Below are 20,228 nucleotides of genomic sequence, written 5' to 3'. Positions count from 1 at the left end.
TACACGTAAAACCCAAAATAGGGTAGAGCTCTTAAAGATCCAGCAGCCACAATGACAAGGACCATGTCCAATACATCAGACGGAAGAAAGTAGAGTGGCAGCATCAATTGGTGCAAAAATTACAGTTAAACTTTATCCTCCCATAACAGAGAAGAAATGCAGCAACATTTCGACTTGCAATTAGGTCTTTGTCAAGCTTAGCTGTGCCAAAGCTGACACTAGGGTAGGGTGTGCAGCCTCCCTTTACAGAGCTCCACAGCGCTTCCTTCACTCTGTCTGCCCAGTCTACAGGAGCGGCGCAGATCGTCTGAAGAAGTGAGTAATGCTTTTTATTCTTTGCTCCACTGTATTGCCGGCGTATAAGGTGACAGTTGGGGGGTCGCCTTATACGCCGGTATATATTTTTAGTGTATCACATTTCTGGATGAATTGCAAGGAAGGGGTTATATATTTAACCCCTTCCCGACCATTCATCCTGCGATCGCCGGCAGCCCATTGCATTCAGTGGAACCTGCTGTATTGCTGGTTCCATTGAGTTCAATGGGCAAACATCGTTCTTCTCTGCTACAGCTGTTACAGCTGTGGCAGAAAAGAAGGATTTGTCTTCTATATGTTCTCAATGGGGTCGGCGCTGCTGCCGCCGGCCCCACTGAGCGCATATAGAGACGATTTATGGCCTTTAGAAGGACCGTTGGGGTTCTTGAAGCCTACAATACACCTAACACTCTCCCTATAGCAGCTCCAAAACGATACCACTTTCCCTGAACTAATGTCAGAATACATCCGTAGCGAGCCGCGGGAAGGGCAGATTTCAATACTCAGGTGACACCTTATCTCCCCAGCCACTCACAGCAGGGGGGTGGTATAGGGCTTAAACGTTGCAGGGGGAAGTTGTAATGCCTTCCCTGTCTTTCAATTGGCCAGAAAAGCGCGCTAACGTCTCACAGAGGAAAGTGAAAGTAACCCGAACACCGCGTGGTGCTCGTTAAGAGTAACGAGCATCCCGAACACCCTAATATTCGCACGAATATCAAGCTCGGACGAGTACGTTCGCTCATCTCTAGATACAACATATTCTTTCGGACAGATCACAACCAGAGCAGTAGGGAGGGGAGCTGAGGGTGAACATCTTGCACCTGGGCCCACGGGCCTTTGACTACACCTGTGCACATACACCCATGACCTGCACTGGGATGTTTCCTCCATGCTAATTTTCAGCTTTTGCCGCTTTGTTCTCTTAGGACCTAGGAAGATCAGTTAATAAACATTGACCAAATGTGTGATCACCAGAGCTGGATTTACTGACAGGTAAAGAAAGAATTCTATTCTCACATTTGGCCAAGAAATGAGATGGATATATGATAAGTGAGCAGTCACCACGACAGCCGAGCAAACGAGAACAACGAAAATCAATATTTTTGGAAATTCTATTTTTGCTATATTTGTTTCTAAATAAGATTTTGCATCCTGCTTAAAATGTTGTTTTTGTTTTTTTTTTCTTATATGATGAGCTGAATCCAATAAATGGGTCCAAATTAAATGTTTTAACCCTCTAGTGACCAGTTTATTTTATGCATTGCAAGAGCCATAACTTGTTAACTAGCTGTATGAGAGTTTGCTATTTTTGGGATGAGTTGTATATTTTAATGGCCGCACGCTGTGGTCCATATAATGTGTTGCAGAACTTTTATTACATTTTTGGAGGGAAGATGGAAAAAACAACCAGAAATTCTGCAATTGTTTTGGGACTTTGTTTTACAGTGTTCATCATTCTGTAAAAATAGCCCAATAACTTCCTTATCTGATTAGCGCGATTTACTTTGATACGAAGTTTATAGAGATTTTCTTTTTTTCTTTTCTACTACTTAGCACAATAAAAACACACAAAAAAATTGACCCTGTGCAGCGTCCCTTAGGGAGACCCCAAACACCTGACATACATGGGGAGCTGGGAGGGCATAGTGATGGCTTGTCATAGAGGCACTTACTAAACTCTTTCCCGGAGGGACACATGCAGCCAAGGACAGAGTATCACTGCAGGCCACCAAAGACACCCCTAGGATAGGGAATGTCAATCACACAGGAGAATGGGGGTTGTAGTTGTCACGGGTGACGTTACCATTCCTTCACACACTGGTTTGACCCTCAGTAGAGAGTAAATCTAGCCACAATCATTTTTTAGTACCATGGGTCCCTAGGAATGGTTTGGGCTTAGCAAACGTTACTTAGAAACTTGAACAATTATTACAAGGCAGTTCATGTATCCACTTCACAGTGCAGGTAAAAAAAGGCTAGTCTTCAGAATGTAGTACCTCCACACGGCTCTCATAAGCTCAAAGATGCATGTGTGTGAACAGTAATTATTTGTCTTGCAGTACCTCCGCCCAGTCTGGAAGACTCGTGGGTGATGATCCAGGCTCCAAACGGCGGCATAGGAAAATTGGACAGTGAAGTAATACCTCTGCACTGGCCTTGATAAGAAGTAGTTACTTACAATTGCTCTCTCTCTCTTTGGGGCTCACTCCATTAACATCCAAACTCATGCAACAGAGGAAATCTCTCCTCTTCTTCCATCTTTACCACAAGGAGGCTGAAGATGCTTTCATGTGGCTCTGTGTTAGCAGGAAGTCAGATAGCAGACAAGATGGAACTCTGCTACTGCACAAGATGGAACTACTTTCCCGCACTCTATCAATCCTATTTATATCTTCTCTCATACCTCATGACATGACAGACTTGATACATTTACATGCAGGCTTATTGAATACCTAACCCCTCTAGTGCTGCAGCTATGCAACACGCATACTGGAAATGACAAGATAGGCTTGCACAGTGCATCAATATAAGGCAAATATGTATGACATTTATGGAGGGGACCAAGATGATGTACTGGGCCACTACATCTGCATTGCCACAATGTAAGGGCTTATTCACATGGATGTATATTGGCCATATACACTGCCCCTCTGCAGAGGGAGGAGGTGGGATGGGGTGAGAGCCAGTGTGCTGAGCTCCCGCCCCCTTCCACTGTTTGCAATGGGAGGGGTGGGACGGGGCGGAGCATCCATTGCAAACAGTGGTGAGGGGTGGAGAGGGGGCGGAAGCTCAGCACACTAACTCCCAACCCGTCCTGCCTCCTCCCCTTGCAAAGAGGGGCAGCGTATATTGGCCGGGCGTGAAAACATGGCCGATATACGTCCATATGAATAAGCCCTAAGACCCAGATTATTTTTATTTTTCCGGCAGCATAGCTCTGCGAGGGCCTGTTTTTGCAGGACGTGTTGTAGTTTTTAGTAGTACCATTTTGAGATACATGTGACTTTTGGATTGCTTTTTATTACATTTTTTTTGAGGTGATCAAAAGAGAAATATTAATTCTGACATTAGTTTTTTTTTAATTATTTTTTTAATAATCACCAAGGAAAATAAATAACAAAATGTTGTTATTTTCTGGGTTATTATGAATACAGTAATACCTATTATGTGCTGCTTTTAAAAAATAAATTTGGTGTTTCATCCATTTAAAATGTTTTTTTTTGTGGGGAAAAATGTGTATTTTTTTTAACTGGATTTTTTAAATTAATCCTTATTGTATTTTTTACACTATTTTTTATTTTCAATCACTAGAACAGTACACTGCATTACTTATGTAGTGCATTCTACTAAACATATGACAGCCACCTATCAGACTGCCGTAGGTGGGGCCTAATAGGTTGAGTTACATCTCTGCTGGAGGTGGGGTCTCATAAGCTGAGTTACATGGCAGTAATTGAGGCCTTTGTCAGGCTTTCTACCTACTACAGTAACCTATTGGTACCTTGCAATCACATTGCAGGGTGCTGATGGTTGATAGAACGAGCCTTCTACCCCTGTCATCTGCTTATATGCTGCAGTTACAACTGACTATGGCATGTAAGGGGTTAAACTGACCTCTACTCCCCTGGCAGTTAGAGCAGGAGCCTGGCTGTCAGTAGTTAGCCAAACCACCCGCTTAAAAGATGCATGTGTAGGTTGAAAGCCCATTATTAAGGTCAGTAAAGTCATATTGCGGTCTGTAAGAGCTTAGAAAAAGAAAACTATTAGTATAAGTAGAATTAGTAGAACTTATTAGCCGTCACTCATGAATAATATTCAGTTCTATAAATGGTTTCTCTTTATTCAGTAATGATCTCTAGTTAATGGTTTGCAGCTGCTTCTATATAGAAATGTAAGCTAATCTGCAATCACAAAAGAAGACGACTGAGCAGAGGTCACCATTATGAGGCCAATCTGAGCACTTTGTCCTGGAGGCGCTCAGCCTTTAGTTTAGGGCTACAAGGTCATGAAATATGGAGCGCAGCCAAAACTCTTTCAGTTACTTTCTCACCATCACTTCCCAACTGAGGGTAATATTATATTACTCCAGTAAAACCACTTTAAATGATTACCTGTCCTCAGGATAGCTCATCATTATCAGTTCAGTGGAGTTCCACTGCTCAGGACCCCTACCAATCAACTGTCTGAAGAGGCTGTGGTGCTCACGTGAGCTGCATGGACTCTTCTGTCATGTGACCTCACGTTCATCAGTCATATGGCCCAAAAGCAGCTTAATCCTATTCATATGAATGGAAAATCAGATGCTATGAATAGGGCCTTGGCCTGTTATGGCAGGCTACTGGCAGGTGATCCAATGTGGACCCTTCAGGTTCATAGGGACAATCCATTAATACTATGTTGCCAAAATTATTGCACCCCCCCCCCCCCCCACACACACACACACACACACACACTCACACTTATCCTGTGCTGTCCGGTGAGGATCCCACATCATATCCCAGTATAGAAACCATCAGATGCCTCCAGGTGTAGAGCTGATAATGGGCTCTGGTGTGGGAAGGTCACCAGATGTAGAGCTGACAACTGGTCTGGTGGGGAGGATGTCACCAGGTGTAGAGCTGACAACAGGGTCTGGGAGTAGGAATGGGATGTCACCAGGTGTAGAGCTGACAATGTGCTCTGGTGGGGGGAGGTCACCAGGTGTAGAGCTGACAACTGGGTCTGGTGGGGGGGATGTCAGCAGATGTAGAGCTGACAACAGGGTCTGGTGGTGGGTTGTCACCAGGTGTAGCGCTGACAACGGGGTCTGGGAGAAGGAATGGGATGTCACCAGGTGTAGAGCTGACAACGGGGTCTGGCACAGGGATGTCAGCAGGTGTAGAGCTGACAACGGAGTCTGTGGTGGGATGTCAGCAGGTTTAGAGCTGACAACAGGATGTGGTGGGGGGATGTCACCAGGTGTAGAGCTGACAATGGGGTCTAGTGGTGGGATATCACCAAGTGTAGAGCTGACAATGGGATCTGGTGGGGGCATGTCACCAGGTGTAAAGCTGACAATGGGATCTGGTGGTGGGATGTCACCAGGTGTAGAGCTTACAATGGGGTCTGGTGGTGGGATGTTACCAGGTGTAGAACTAACAACAGGATCTGGTGGTGGTATGTCACCAGGTGTAGAGCTGACAACAGGATCTGGTGGTGAGATGTCATCAACCAATCAATATGGGACATCACAGCTTCTGGACTTTCCAGAGTCACCTGTTGACCATGATATAAAAGAATGAGGACAATGAAGCCTTGTTCCAGCTGTAAAGACATTAATGTCATCTGCTTTCACTCAGGGGGTCTAACAGGTCACTGCAACATCCATTAGCACCAGAACGTTCAGTAGGGAATGTCATGAGAAGGCTTACCATGGATGAGTGGCTGCACACAACATCACAGCAGTGAATGCACAGTGGTGTCTGTGATGGAGCTTGGAGTATCAGACACCATCTTCTGATTGGAGGCCGCACTTCCGTGTGGCGGTTGCCTGCAGAGTGGTTTCTACGTTGCTGCATCATCCCAACAGTGAAATTTGGAGGAGGCTCTGTTATGGTGTGGAGGGGTTTCTGCTGGGAGGGACTAGGGCCGTTGGTTATAGTGAAGTCTACCCTCACCACCAATGGGTACAGAGACATCCTGGACAATGTGGTATTAACTACCCTGTGGTTATACTCTGGTACAGCTCTATGTGTATACAACATGACAAGCACCATGTCATATGGCAAGCAGTGTTGAGGTTTGGTCTGAGGAGCTGAATGTCTGCACACTTTATTGGCCTGGATCTCAATCCCATTGAGCGGGACGAACTATAACGCCATATCCGTGCACCTCAACATGCCCATCGACCCCCCCCCCCCCACACACACTTTCCCCTCCCATTCCTATCTGAAGTTCTCTTCAAGGAATGGACGTAAATATCTTTACACATCTATGGGAATTTAGTGGAAAGTGGTCTAGGAGGGCTATTGCATGTCATGGAGGCAAAAGGAGGTCCAACATTGGACTAAAAAGTGGAAATAAAATCCAATTTCATCAACTTCTATGTGTTCCAATACTTGTGTCAGCATAGTGTACGTACCAGAGGTGAAAGGATGTTGGGCATAGAAGGCCTTATTTGCAGGGATGTAACTTCTTACTCGCACCCTTGACAGTGGAAACCATCCATGTGTCAGGGAAATTCTGCATACAGCACCAATCAGGCCCATCCCAAATGCCCCGCTGCCGGCGGTAAAGAAGAGACACCACACACGGAGGTCTGGTATAGTTCCTCACACGGGGACATAACTGCGCACTTTATTACAGATTACATGGGGTCTTATACCCTTTGGTCACATCACTAGGAATGGGTAATGGTCTCATTGGCTCAAATTCACCGCATAACCATATATGTGAAGTCCGGATTTCCGCCTGAGGCAGTGATAGTTATATACGCAGTTAAACAGTCGTTATCTAGATACGGCGCTTCTGGGAAAACAGCCAAGCACGCGACCTTCGTATCCGGTTCTTCCTTGCGGTGTTCAAGATACATTTGGTCTTCGCCATGGAAGACCTTGGCATATTAAGTTTTTCTCATTTTAGCATTGAATTGAACTTGTATACAGGTATAAAAGCATAAAAAACATATGGCAATATATACATATACCCTCACACATGGACCACACTTTCTCCATGCTCTGATTTGAACTTTATTACCAATTTTTCAACTACGATGCAGACCGCAGAGGAGGAAGTGGAGTGCGTGCATAATAGAATATATGTGGAAACACAGGGCCAATTTTAGTGGGGTCCTGGGCAAAAATAGAATGCAGTTCCATATACTGAAATACTGCATTAACTACACAGACACATATAAGATATTCAGGAGCCAGTGTGCAGAGTGCTGCAGTGTGGGATTCTAGTATTTCTAGGGGTGTTGCTAGGTTTTTACAAAAAAAATATATATATTCATGTATTTTCCTAGTTATCAAATTAAAGGACTAATCATTACTTGTGATCATACAGTGATTACATATTAACTCCATACTGTTTTTGAACAAAACGCACTCTATATTGACCAATATTACTAATAATACCACCACACCATGCCCACTACCAGTACGAACTATACAGTGAGCCTTGTTATGACAACATAATAATAATAATAATCTTTATTTGTATAGCGCCAACTTATTCCGCAGCGCTTTCAGGCATGGATAAATGCAAAACAATGCAACAATTACAATATGAGGTACATTGGGTTAGACACAAATGGGTTGGAGGTGGTACAGGAGGTGCAAGGGGTGGGGAACACATGCAGTAGGAAATTTCATGTGCAGATCAGATTTGGTATGCTTCCCTGAAGAGGTGCGTTTTTAAGGCACGTCTGAAATTTCGTGCATCAGTAATCGTTTGGATGCCTTGGGGTAGAGCATTCCAGAGGATGGATGCTGCTCTGGTGAAGTCCTGTAGGCGAGCATGTGAAGTTCGTATTACAGGGGTGTTTAGTCTAAGTGTGTTAGCCGATTGGAGTGAGCGGGCAGGGTGGTGTACTGACAGGAGGGAGGCGATGTATGCTGGCGCTGCGCCATGCAGAGCTTTGCTAGTGAGGTAGAGGAGTTTAAATTTAGTTCTGCAGTGGATGGGCAGCCAATGCAACGACTGGCTTAATGCAGAGGCGTCTGAGTAACGACTGGATAGAAAAATGAGCCTAGCTGCTGCATTTAGTATGGATTGGAGTGGAGCGAGTCTAGTACGGGGGAGGCCGATGAGTAGTGAGTTGCAGTAGTTAAGCCCGGAGTGGATGAGGGTGACCACGAGTGTCTTTAGCGTGTCCGTGGTTAGGAACAGACTTATTTTAGCAATATTTCTGAGGTGCATGTGGCATGTTTGGGCCAGAGATTTGATATGGGGGTAAAGGAGAGGTCAGAGTCCAGTGTGACCCCAAGGCATCGGGCATGCCGTCTGGGAGTTATGATGGTGCCAGACACTGGAATGGAGCTGTTGAGGGGAGGTCGGTTGGAAGGTGGAAAGACAAGGAGGTCAGTTTTAGAGAGGTTTAGTTTGAGAAAAAGGGAGGATATAGTGTTAGAGACAGCGGACAGACAGCCGGTGATATTTTGGTGGAATGGTCCAGAGATCTCATGAGAGGAGGTGTATAGTTGGGTGTTGTCAGCTTAGAGATGATATTGGAGGCCAAATTTGTGGATGGTTTGTCCAATTGGGATAGTATAGATAGAGAAGAGAAGGGGACCAAGGACCGAGCCCTGGGGTACCCCAACTGCAAGAGGAAGTGGAGCAGAGATAGAACCAGCAAAGGAAACACTGAAAGAGCGGTCAGAGAGGTAGGAAGAGAACCAGGAGAGAGCAGTGTCCTTTAGGCCAATAGAGCGGAGCATAGTGAGAAAGAGGTTATGGTCAACAGTGTCAAATGCAGCAGACAGGTCAAGGAGGATAAGTAGGGAGTAGTCACCTCTTGACTTAGCAGTAGAGATGAGCGAGCATACTCGTCCGAGCTTGATGCTCGTTCGAGTATTAGGGTGCTCGAGATGCTCGTTACTCGAGACGAGCACCACGCGGTGCTCGTCTCGATTAAACGAGCACTGAACATTGAATTCAATGGAGCCGGCAATACAGCCGGCTCCATTGAAAGCAATGCGCTGCGGGCAATCACGGGATGAATTGTCGGGAAGGGGTTAAATATATAAGCCCTTCCCTGCAATTCATCCTGAAATGTGTAAAAATAAAAAAAATATATATACTCACCTTTCCGCTGCAGCCGGAGTTCAGCTGCGGCCGCCGGCAGTTCTCCTGAACTGCTACTCTATACTATTCAGCAGCCGGGGCTTTAAAATCCCCTCCTGCTGAATGAGCTGCCTCTAATTGGTCACAGCCTGACCAATCAGAGGCAGGTCTCACTCACACACCCATTCATGAATTCATGAATGGGTGAGTGACTGCTGCCTCTCATTGGCTCAGCGGGACCAATCAGATTGGTCCCTGCGCTGAGCTAATGAGCGGCAGCAGTCACTCAACCATTCATGAATTCATGAATGGGTGTGTGAGTGAGACCTGCCTCTGATTGGTCAGGCTGTGACCAATTAGAGGCAGCTCATTCAGCAGGCGGGGATTTTAAAGCCCCGGCTGCTGAATAGTATAGAGAAGCAGTTCAGGAGAACTGCGGGCGGCCGCAGCTGAACTCCGGCTGCAGCGGAAAGGTGAGTATATATATATTTTTTTTATTTTTACACATTTCAGGATGAATTGCAGGGAAGGGCTTATATATTTAACCCCTTCCCGACAATTCGTCCCGCGATCGCCCGCAGCGTATTGCTTTCAATGGAGCCAGCTGTATTGCTGGCTCCATTGAATTCAATGGGCTAACATTGTTCTTCTCTGCCACAGCTATCACAGCTGTGGCAGAGGAGAATGATCTTTATGCTGACAGTGCGGGGGGGGGGGGGGTGCTCTTGCTACTATTGTGGCTTAATAGTGGGACCTGGGAACTTGAGATGCAGCCCAACATGTAGCACCTCGCCTGCCCTATCCGTTTCTGTGTTGTTCCCATCACTTTTGTGAATTTCCCAGATTTTCACAAATGAAAACCTTAGCGAGCATCGGCGATATACAAAAATGCTGAAGTCGCCCATTGACTTTAATGGTGTTCATTACTTGAAACGAACCCTCGAGCATCGCGGGAAGTTCGACTTGAGTAACGAGCACTCGAGCATTTTGGTGCTCGCTCATCTCTACTTAGCAGTCATCAGGTCATTTGTTACTTTTGTAAGGGCAGTTTCGGTCAAGTGTAGAGAGCGGAAACCAGACTAGAGGGGGTCAAGAGTGAGTTGTCAGAGAGAAAGCGTGTAAGGCGGGAGTAGACCAGGCGTTCCAGTAATTTGGAGATGAAGGGGAGGTTTGAGACGGGTCGGTAGTTGGCAGCATCAGTTGGGTCCAGGGTTGGTTTTTTAAGCAGAGGGGATATGATGGAGTGTTTAAATGAGATGGGGAAAGTGCCAGAGGTTAGGAAGAGATTGCAGATTGCGGTGAGGTGAGTAATGAGAGCTGGGGAAAGGGACCGGAGGAGGTGAGAGGGGAGAGGGTCGCAAGCGCAGGTGGTGTGGCGGGCAGCGGAAAGGAGCCTGGAGACTTCTTCCTCTGTCGTTGGTTCTAACGTAGATAGTGAGTAGGTGCTGGATGCAGTGCTAATGAAACTGGGATTGGGGATAGCCTGTGATAGATATGATGATTAGTCAGCGTAAAATGTCTATCGATTTGTACGAAACTAGATGTATTACGCAGCTGCAATGACTTTTGACTTTGTGGAGGTTAATGGCCACACAATCTCATCATGGTATTTGCTGGACAATGGCATGGTGAAAGATGTGTGGTGTAATGTTAGCCTAGTACATAAGTTGCACAAGCAGCCTCTAAGAGTTAAAGGTCATAGTATTATATGTATTGCTTGTGTTCATCTTGAGTGTTTTCCTAGCCCTTTCCCACCCCCCACACAGACACTATTTAAACAATGAGTTGTCCCGTACACAGAAATTCCTTAAGGTTGCCTGCATGCTAAGAAGACAAAGTGCAAGCTACACTGGACTTGAGGAAGGGTGGGCAGAGAGGCGGGAGATTCTATATGATCCGACAAATGAGAATCTTATATGTTACTGATGTAATCTGTTGCACGCCCATTAAAGGGCAGGTGTCATGTGTTATAATAAAAAGGCTGAGGCTCTACACATTGGGGACTCAGCTTAGACCGGCATTTGTGTCTGATCTGATCGATGATGTGTGCACACTATACAATTTGGAAGCTACAGAATACCCCGAAACCTGCTGGAGGAAAATATGTTCCAGTTCAAGCCATGCAGTTATCAGAGATTTCTTTACGAATGTTGTCGATTTTTTTTCTTTGAAATAGGCAGCTAGTTCTCCAGCAGTCAGGTCTGTCGCAGGGGCCTGTGCTTTGGGGCTGAGGAGGGAGTGAAAGGTCTCAAAGAGTTGTTTGGGGTTGTGGGATAATGAGGAGACAAGGGAGGTGAAATAAACTTGTTTGGTATGGTGAAGGGCTAGGTTATAAGTTTTAAGCATGAATTTGAAGTGGAAGAAGTCTGCTGGCAGCTTTGACTTTCTCCACAGCCGGCCGGCGCACCTAGAGCACCGCCGGATGAAGCGTATTTGGGATGTGAGCCAAGGTTGCCGTGGTCTGCGTTTGACGGCTCGAGTCACGGCGGTGCCGCTTCATCCAGGGCACGGCTGAGGGTGGTGTGGTAGTATTCGTCTGCCAGGTTAGGGCAGGGGAGGAGAGAGATAGTGGATAGGGAGGACTGAATAGTTTCAGCAAACTGTTTAGTGCGGACAGACTGGAGGTTCCTAGAGGTGCGATAGATAGAAGGGTCAGGGGAGATGCTAGGGTGCCTGATGCAGAAAGAGAGAAGGTTGTGATCTGAGAGTGGAAGGGGGGAGTTAGTAAAGTGAGAGGCAGAGCAGAGACGGAGGAAAACTAAATCGAGAGTGTTACCATCTCTATGTGTGAGGGGGAGTCAGAGATTAGTGATAAGCCAAGGGAGGAGGTAAGAACATTGGAGTGACAGGTGTGAGTGCTGAAATTTGTCACTCAATGCACTGCGAACCATGCTAAGTAGACCGCATATTCTAATTTGATGATGGGCGGACTACTTAACAGCACCGCTCAATGCACTCAGTGGCAGCTTTCAGCACTAACACCGAGGAACGACGGGGGAGTTTAGTAGACGCATTGTTAAAAAAAATCAAGCACTTAGAAGTTGGCAGATTTTAATGAAAATTTCTCAGTGTGATTGTGAAATTAATATAAGTAAGTGTCTACAATATCATAGAGAAGGGATCATTTATTACGAAGAATGGACACTTTCAAGGCAGGCTCTAGTGCCCTGTTGTGCCGCCTGAAGTTTGAATACAAGATGTGATACAGGGGGGGCATGGAGGCTCTAGTACCCTGTTGTACCACCTATAGCTTGGATACAAGATGTAATTACGGGCGGGCATGGAGGCTCTAGTACCCTGCTGTACCACCTCTAGCTTGGATACAAGATGTGATACGGGCATGAATGGAGGCTCTAATACCCTGTTGCTTAATATACATGTGGTTTAATAATTTGTTCAAAGATCTTTCCCGGTATAGAAGTCAGGCTCACAGGCCTGTAATTTTCTGGAACCACCTTTTTCCCTTTTTTGAAGATAGGGACTTCTGGGACTTCTCCTGTTCTCCAGGAATTTTCAAAGATTATGGCGAGTGGTTCAGCAATTACCTCTACTGCTTCCTTTAGTAGCCTAAGATGTAATTCATCTGGACCTTGAGACTTGAATTCAAGTTAGCTTAGTGTTCCCTCACCATCTCTCTGCTTACAGATAGCCTGCATTCTTTTATTCCCCCAAGACCAGTTGATGTTCCATCTACTTTCTGAGACAAAAAAGATACAAAATAGGAATTTGAAAGTTCGGCCTTCTCAACATCATTCTTAACCAATTCACCATTTTCATCTTGTAAGTACCCAATAGCATCTTTGACTTTCGTTTTGCTTTTGACATACCTCCAAAGTCCTTTTTTATTGCTTTTGGCCTCTGTTGCCACCCTCAATTCATTATTAGCTTTAGCTTTTCTGACACTTGCTCTACGGTTTCTGCAGACCGCATTATATTCTTCTTTAGATATTCCCCCCTCTTTCCATTTGATAAAATATTTTTCTTCCTTTTTAACGTGTGTAAGTTCTGTGTTCATCCATTCTGGTCTCTATAAATGCTTACAATTCTTCTTTCTTTTAGGAATTGTCAACAATTGTGCATTGAGAATCTCATTTCGCAATATTTTCCAACCTTCTTTGACATTTCTGTCCTTAAGAACATACCCTGGTGTACCATCTCTAGATTGGATACAAGATGTGATACAGGTGGGCATGGAGGGTCTAGTACTCTGTTGTACAACCTCTAGCTTGGATACAAGATGTGATATGGGGGCATGGAGGCTCGAGTACTCTGTTGTACCACCTCTAGCTTTGATACAAGATGTGATACAGGTGGGCATGGAGGGTCAAGTACTCTGTTGTATTGCCTCTAGCTTGGAAACAAGATGAAAAATCACTGTGTTAAAATGAGAGCAAATAAAGTTATGCTACAATGAAGCACGCTGTTTTTTTTAATGACATTCTCCACCAGTTTGATAAATCACACCGACCTTCTAATTGGAAAAAGTAGAGCTGTACCTAAATTGACCGCTTTTAAAAATGTCCGTCCTGTTGGTCATAAGGCCTAGGAGGTTTTCTCGCAGCTTGTATGCAATATTGGATCACCGTCTGCCAAACTGTTTTCATTATATAGGGCTGTCTCCACACTTTTGGGTCCCCGAATATATATTACATAAATGAATTTTATATATATATATATTCCTAACCATAAAGATATGAGAACGTAGCAAGTGGCAGCGCTCGGCTTGAGCTGTTTGTTTGTGCTTCATCTGGACCTGCGGAAAACACAATGTGAGGGATTATAATAAGATGTCATTCAATCCTCAAAGCCTCCGATGTTCTGTGTAAAAGGTGACACTGATAAGAGAAATGTGACTGCAGGGAGGAAATTAATTCCATGCTAAATGTCAGGTAATATTAGAAGATATTCTCCATCTCCAGCCACAAAATAACACGTCTGCTTATACCATAATGTTAGCAAAGTTCCTCGTCCTGATAATATGTCATCTACTCTGTCTCATCAGAAGCAGCGTGAGCGTAAAATATATTACTGATACTCTGGAACATTTCTAGCGGGATTATTCCATATTCTTCCATCTACATCGGCTGTCCACACTCCTTTATTAAAGCGCAGCAATCTGTTTCATCCGGATTTTTTTTTTTGACATTTAGGCTAGATGTACACTTTTGTTAAAAAAAAAAGTCTGTTGTATTTCTGCAAAATGGACATATTTTTCATACGTGTGCAGCTCATACTCCATATGTACTCGTTCCATATTCTGTCTGTGTCAGTTATTTTTCTCTGTATGTCATGTTTTCCACATCCATAAATCGGATTTTGTAAGTCTCGTCCGTAAATTGGAGCAGAAAAGTGCATGTAATTATTGTATCTGCATGAAAAAGCTTGGTAGTGTCTGTTGTACCCTAAAATAATATATGTCCGTAAGTTATCTGTGTGTAGTCTGTTTTTTTACCGGATCACACACGGATGAAAAATATGCTAGCATTCCAGAGACTTCACTCAAAATCTGCGCCCACAATGCACAGCAAATAGAAGCCATTGACTGTGCTATTTTGCGGGGCTAAATGATACCATCTGGGCCTACTAGGTCAGCTGATCTGCCTAATAAGTCAGCTGATCCGCTTACCGATTCAGCTGATCCGCCTACTGTTGGAAGTGCGCCAATGTGAACGGTCCCAGCAGTGCAATAAAGTACAGAAAATGCACCGATACTGGTGCAGTAGCCCGTAATAGCGGGAGTATTTGTGCTTATGCCTGTGGGAGGCTGCCCTTAGAATGATGCCAGTAGAAGGAAAAAGTAACAATATTACAATGAAATTCTGTTAATTTGGTATCTAGTGGCTTGAATATTCTGCTAATCCGGCAAAGAATGTTACCACAAGACCAAAGGGACATTTTAAAAGGTCACACTATCGTTTCCCCAGTATATAAAAAAGAAATTTTTACCTTAGTTGGTTATTACTTCCTTTCTGAAATTTTTAGCTTCTTTTTTCTCAGATGGTCATGTGATCTCAGTTCTGAGTAGCTCAGTGTTACATCTATGCAGGCCATGGGATCAATGCCCTGCATGACCACACACCCAAATAAGGGGTGGAGGGAAGAATATGCACTCAAATAGACTCCAACATAAAGCATAAACCAAATGTGCAAGCAAACAACCACAAAGACAACAGATGCCAAAATACTTCCCAATGTACTACAACTCAAACAGATGTAAATATGAATATATACATAGGAGGTATTGGTTGTATTTTGGCCAGAATACATAAGCTCACAAGCCCACATCAAGGATCCTTGTTGTCTTGAGAGTCCCACAAAAATGGAACCCTGCCTACAAACGGGGAAATCATCCCATTGCTAAGAGACTCAGGAAAAGTTTTATTGGACCTGATGGCCCTTCTGTTGATTCTTTTTAAGTTTAACGCTTTTAGTTATGTTGCTTTGCACTTTTCTGCAGGTTTTCAGTTTCCCCGGTAATTCACCGTTATTTTTATTACAGAACTTATTTGTCAAACATTTTAATAAACAATTCTTCCTGCAGCCGCAGCAGACAATAAAACCTAATGAGGGAGGAAATCTGCTGCTTCATATAATTAAATTGCAATTCAGAAAACAGGAGCAAGAGGGGATTCAGAACAATGAAAGAGGCAGAAAACCCCAAACCAAATGTTCCTCAGATCACTTAATAAAGAGATGTTCATAAGAAGCCTTCAGTTTACTGGGGGCAATGCGGACAAGCCGCTCATAAAGTTTCTCCTACTAGAACAAGCGATTAGTGGCACTCCTCCTCAACCTCCCAACGGTCACATTAAATTGGGAAACCCCCCTTTTTTTTTTTTTTAATAGTAGATTTTGACTTTATGTCTCATATAAGATATTTGACGCAGAACTTAGTTGCTTTAAGTGCATTTTTAAGCCCTTAATGACACACATAAAAGTGCTGTCCCATCACTATCCCCTGCTATGGCTGTGACAGCTGCAGTAGGGAATTTCCTTGGATGTGAAACCCCTGGATGCTGTCACATCCAGGGGTTTCACCTTGTTGCCAGTGTTTAGTGATCATGGGACTTCCCGTGGGGATGAAGGAATCCCCTGCCCCAGCTGTCACAGCTGTGGCAGAGGAGTGCAATGCCTTCTCATTGCTTTCAATGGGGCGGGCACTGCTGCCTCCGGCCCCATTGACAACCAGGTGAAACCCCTGGATGTGGCAGCTGTCACAGTCGCAGCAAGGGATAGCAGCAGAGTGGCAGTAGCGCAATTGAAAGCAATGGAATAGCATTGTCTCCCCTCATAGCTCCTCTCCCCTCATCAATGAACACTGTGACAGCACTGGGGCTCCCCGCAGGGATGAAGGAATCCCCTGCCACAGCTGTCTCAGCTGTGGCAGGGAATTCCTTCAGTGTGATGCGTGAATGGCAGAACGCTGTCCTATTTTTTTACAGGTGCGAATTTGATTCGCTTGTAAAAAACGGACATGTGAGTTCTAGTTTTTATAGGAACCAGTTTTGGGTACATAATATTTATTGAGTAACTTTAATAAATTTTATTGCAGGGGGCAATGGATAAAAATGCAATTTCAGCATTGTTTTTTACAATGTATTTTTATGGTATAAATATTGCGTTACCATTACTCTACAGGTAATTATGATTATGGCACCAAATTTATAAAGATTTTATTATGTTTTACTACTTCTGCGCAATATAATATAACATTTTTTTCTCTTTTTTTTCACAAAAATAATTTTTCTGTGGCACCGCATTCCAAGACCAGAGCATTTTTATTTTTCCATCAACAGAGCTGTATGAAGGCTTGTTTTTTGCAGAACAACTTGTAGTTTTTCTTGGTACTAGGTACTACACAGTCGAGTCTTAATATTATGACCACCTCCCACTTTTGAGATAGGCACTGTGTGGCGATGAAGGAATGAAGGATGAGTCATGGATGGCTTGGTGGGTATATAAGGTTTGTGATAGGCTTGCATTTCACTCGTTGCTGTCAGAGGTAAAAGGGACAATTTATCAGAGTTGTAAAACTGGATAATTATTGGCTTTTGGGACGAGGGGGGTTGTATTTCTCAAAGAGCACAGTTTGTAAACGATTTGCGTGCTGCTGCGGTGAACGTGTATCGTGAGCGGACAAATGGCACCATTGGGAATAACTGACATGGAAACTGCTATGAAGGTGTACAAAGGCCAACCTATACTCTAAAATGGAGCAGCCCACCATGATACAAGCCAGAGGGCAACCAGACATGTATCAAAAACAGTTCGGTGAACCCTACTGCATATGGGGCTCCGAAGAAGACAGATTGTCACTGCAGCTACTGGTCTGGTATGTACTATATAACACCGTTCACAACCAGATCCAATCCACCAGTTGTCAGGGACCTGGTTTCTCAATGCACCAGGTGCCAATCCCAGTGAACCAGGTGCCTTGTATGTCACTGCATTAGGTCCCAATTCACCAGTGCACCAAGGACCTGGTATCCCAGTGGTCCAACTGCCAAGGATCTGGTATTATAATCCACCAGGTGCCAAGGACCTAGTATCCCAGCAGCTGTTGTCACCAAGGATTAAACCACCAATGAAATCAAATTATTAAATCAGAAGATTCTAAAAGTTTCATTGCGATTACTTGTGTTACTCACAATCATATAACCGGGATGAATTATTTGAAGTTGACGAGCTTGGCATTAACATTTCCTAATGTGTAATCAATACTACATTTTCAAGTGAAAATATTGATATGAAGATCCGTACCGTAAATCGTTAATTATCATAAATATTCCAGTGCTGAGCTCCATTGTTGAAGTGTTAGATTAATGGCCTCCACCAGAGAAGATCATTTGTAATGTTAAAACCCTTCAATCTAAATGTGTTTGATTGATGAACTTGTCGAGTCACGGTATTTTAATCAGCAGAAATTAACGTAAGTGCGACAAACTTTGCTTAAAGGAGTGTATGGTTCAGGATTATTAAGTACAGTTACAGTGAATTTCCGCAAGGACCCTGTGAGAACAAAATTAAATGATATCTGAAAAGATTTATCAGAGCTACTGCCAAGCGAGAGTGGAGCGGTAACCCGTAGCAACCACAGTCGTGATCTTATTTCTCAGAGATACTTTGGAAATAGTAATCTTATCTCTACTTTCAGAGTGTACTGATTCTCATTGAATAGACCCCAAGAGTTTATGGAGACTTCCTTTCAGGCAAGGCTCCATGGGAAAAAAAGTATGCAAATTAGCTCACGTCATCAATATCAGAGAGCCCTCCAACAGCAAGAGACAGATTGTTTCATTCTGCCAGCCAGTACCATGCTGTGAACTGATTGGGGGCAAGAACTCCAAAACAGTCTGCTATAGATAGAACACTCTTCCTTTTGGAGGAGTCTCTAGTTTTGCTAATTTGGGTAAATCTCTTGTAATGTCTACTCCCAGTCTTTCTTCTCAGTACTTAGAACAATCTTATAAAATTTTGTCTCAATACCGGAGGTGGGGGTGTTTGACATATTACCTGGTGCCCTCCTTTATACCCTTTTAGCCACCGGTCAATCAGTTCCTAAAGGGTTAAAAGATTGCCATGTCAATGGACTATGAGATGGACCAAAAGTTGCGTCAAATTGTCGTTTGTGCCAAAGCCTGCACCAAATTTTGGTGCGACTGAAGAGTGCATGCCTGAAGGGTGCTTATTGATTGGCTAAGGCCCTCCCCCAAAAAACAAAGACTTTTGTTGTGCCACCAGGATAGCGCAGGGATTGTAACAGTGAGTTGGAGGTACTGCTGGGGCGCTAATGAGCAGTAGCACAGCAGTTTACAGAGAGTTCAAGGGCTGAGGCTAGTGAGAAAAGCCGCTGCCTGTGAGTGGCAAAGACACAGAGAACAACAACCATGAGAGGAGAGATGTTGTAGGAGCTGCTTAGAGGGCACTATGGTTGCTGCACTCGAGACTGGAGACTGCCTGGAGCTGCAAAGAGAGAGATAGTCTGTACCAAAGTCCCAACCTGTTGGAAGCATCAGAGCTACTACAAGGAAAATGTGGAGTCAACCTCCTGACCTCCGACTAGCATTGGCCAATGGTAGTAATGATTCTGAATCAACGGGGGGCCAGACTCGGTAAAACCGCTAGGTGTGCGCACCAATAGAGACAGTATGTTAGCAGGTTGGTATCATATACTGAATCTGCATCATGATTCCACCACCCGTGACACTAGTGCAATGCTCTGCTGCTCCAAGATGGCCACGCTGCATCTTTGAATACCCATCAGGCACTGCAAACTGCTTTTTGATTGGCTAGTGTTGCTCATATGAGCAGCACTGGCAATCAGAGCACCATACAGTGTCTTAGACTATCTATGCACAGTCTAGGTTGTGGAGCAGCCATCTTGGATTACTGGAGTGGGATCCAAGGTTAGACAGATAGGCAGCTGAGTGGGAATAAAGGAGAGTGTCAGGTAATATAACCCCATGAATGGCCATCCTGTAATACTTGGAGGACGCATGGTGCCCTTGAACATGAGCTGCTCAGTGTTCTTGGCCATATAGTGGGGTCTTTACTTGGTGGAAATTCTTATAGCCTTGTAGGGATTATGCTCTTGGCATAACTACATGGCAGGCCTAGGAGCCGTTAGTAGGCCCCATGCTGCTATGGCAATCCATCAACTCCCCGGAATAGTGTCAGTGCCCACTCTCCCTGCTAATGGCTTAGATGCCATGGTCAGGATTGACCATAGCATCTAAGTAGTTAAACAGCTGCAATCAAAGCTAACTGTATGAGGATACATTAACACGGGTTTTACTAGATGCACAGAAATCGCATGCAGAAATAACCCATTGTTTAATGGGTGCATTAGCAAGTGTGATTTTTCTCTTACAGCGCTGCAGGAAAACAATTGCAGCATGTCTAATTTTTGTGCTGATTCTGTTGAATAACCGCCCATTCTTCCCTGTAGGGGCAGAAGAAAAAATTGCATTATGCTGGCATGTATATGTGCGTTTCATGCAAATGTGTTTTTTGCTCCCATATGGCATAATGGGCAATTTTCACCTGTGTTTTTCATGCGTGTAAAAATTGCAAGTGCAGCAATGCGAGTGTGATGCAATTTTAGCCCAAAATGCATCACACACGCATAAAAATTTGGGTTTGCAAGTGTG

This window comes from Eleutherodactylus coqui, chromosome 10 (genome assembly GCF_035609145.1).
Source record: "Eleutherodactylus coqui strain aEleCoq1 chromosome 10, aEleCoq1.hap1, whole genome shotgun sequence".
In the NCBI taxonomy this organism is placed as follows: Eukaryota; Metazoa; Chordata; class Amphibia; order Anura; family Eleutherodactylidae; genus Eleutherodactylus; species Eleutherodactylus coqui.
Note: the sequence above shows the minus strand (reverse complement) of the source record.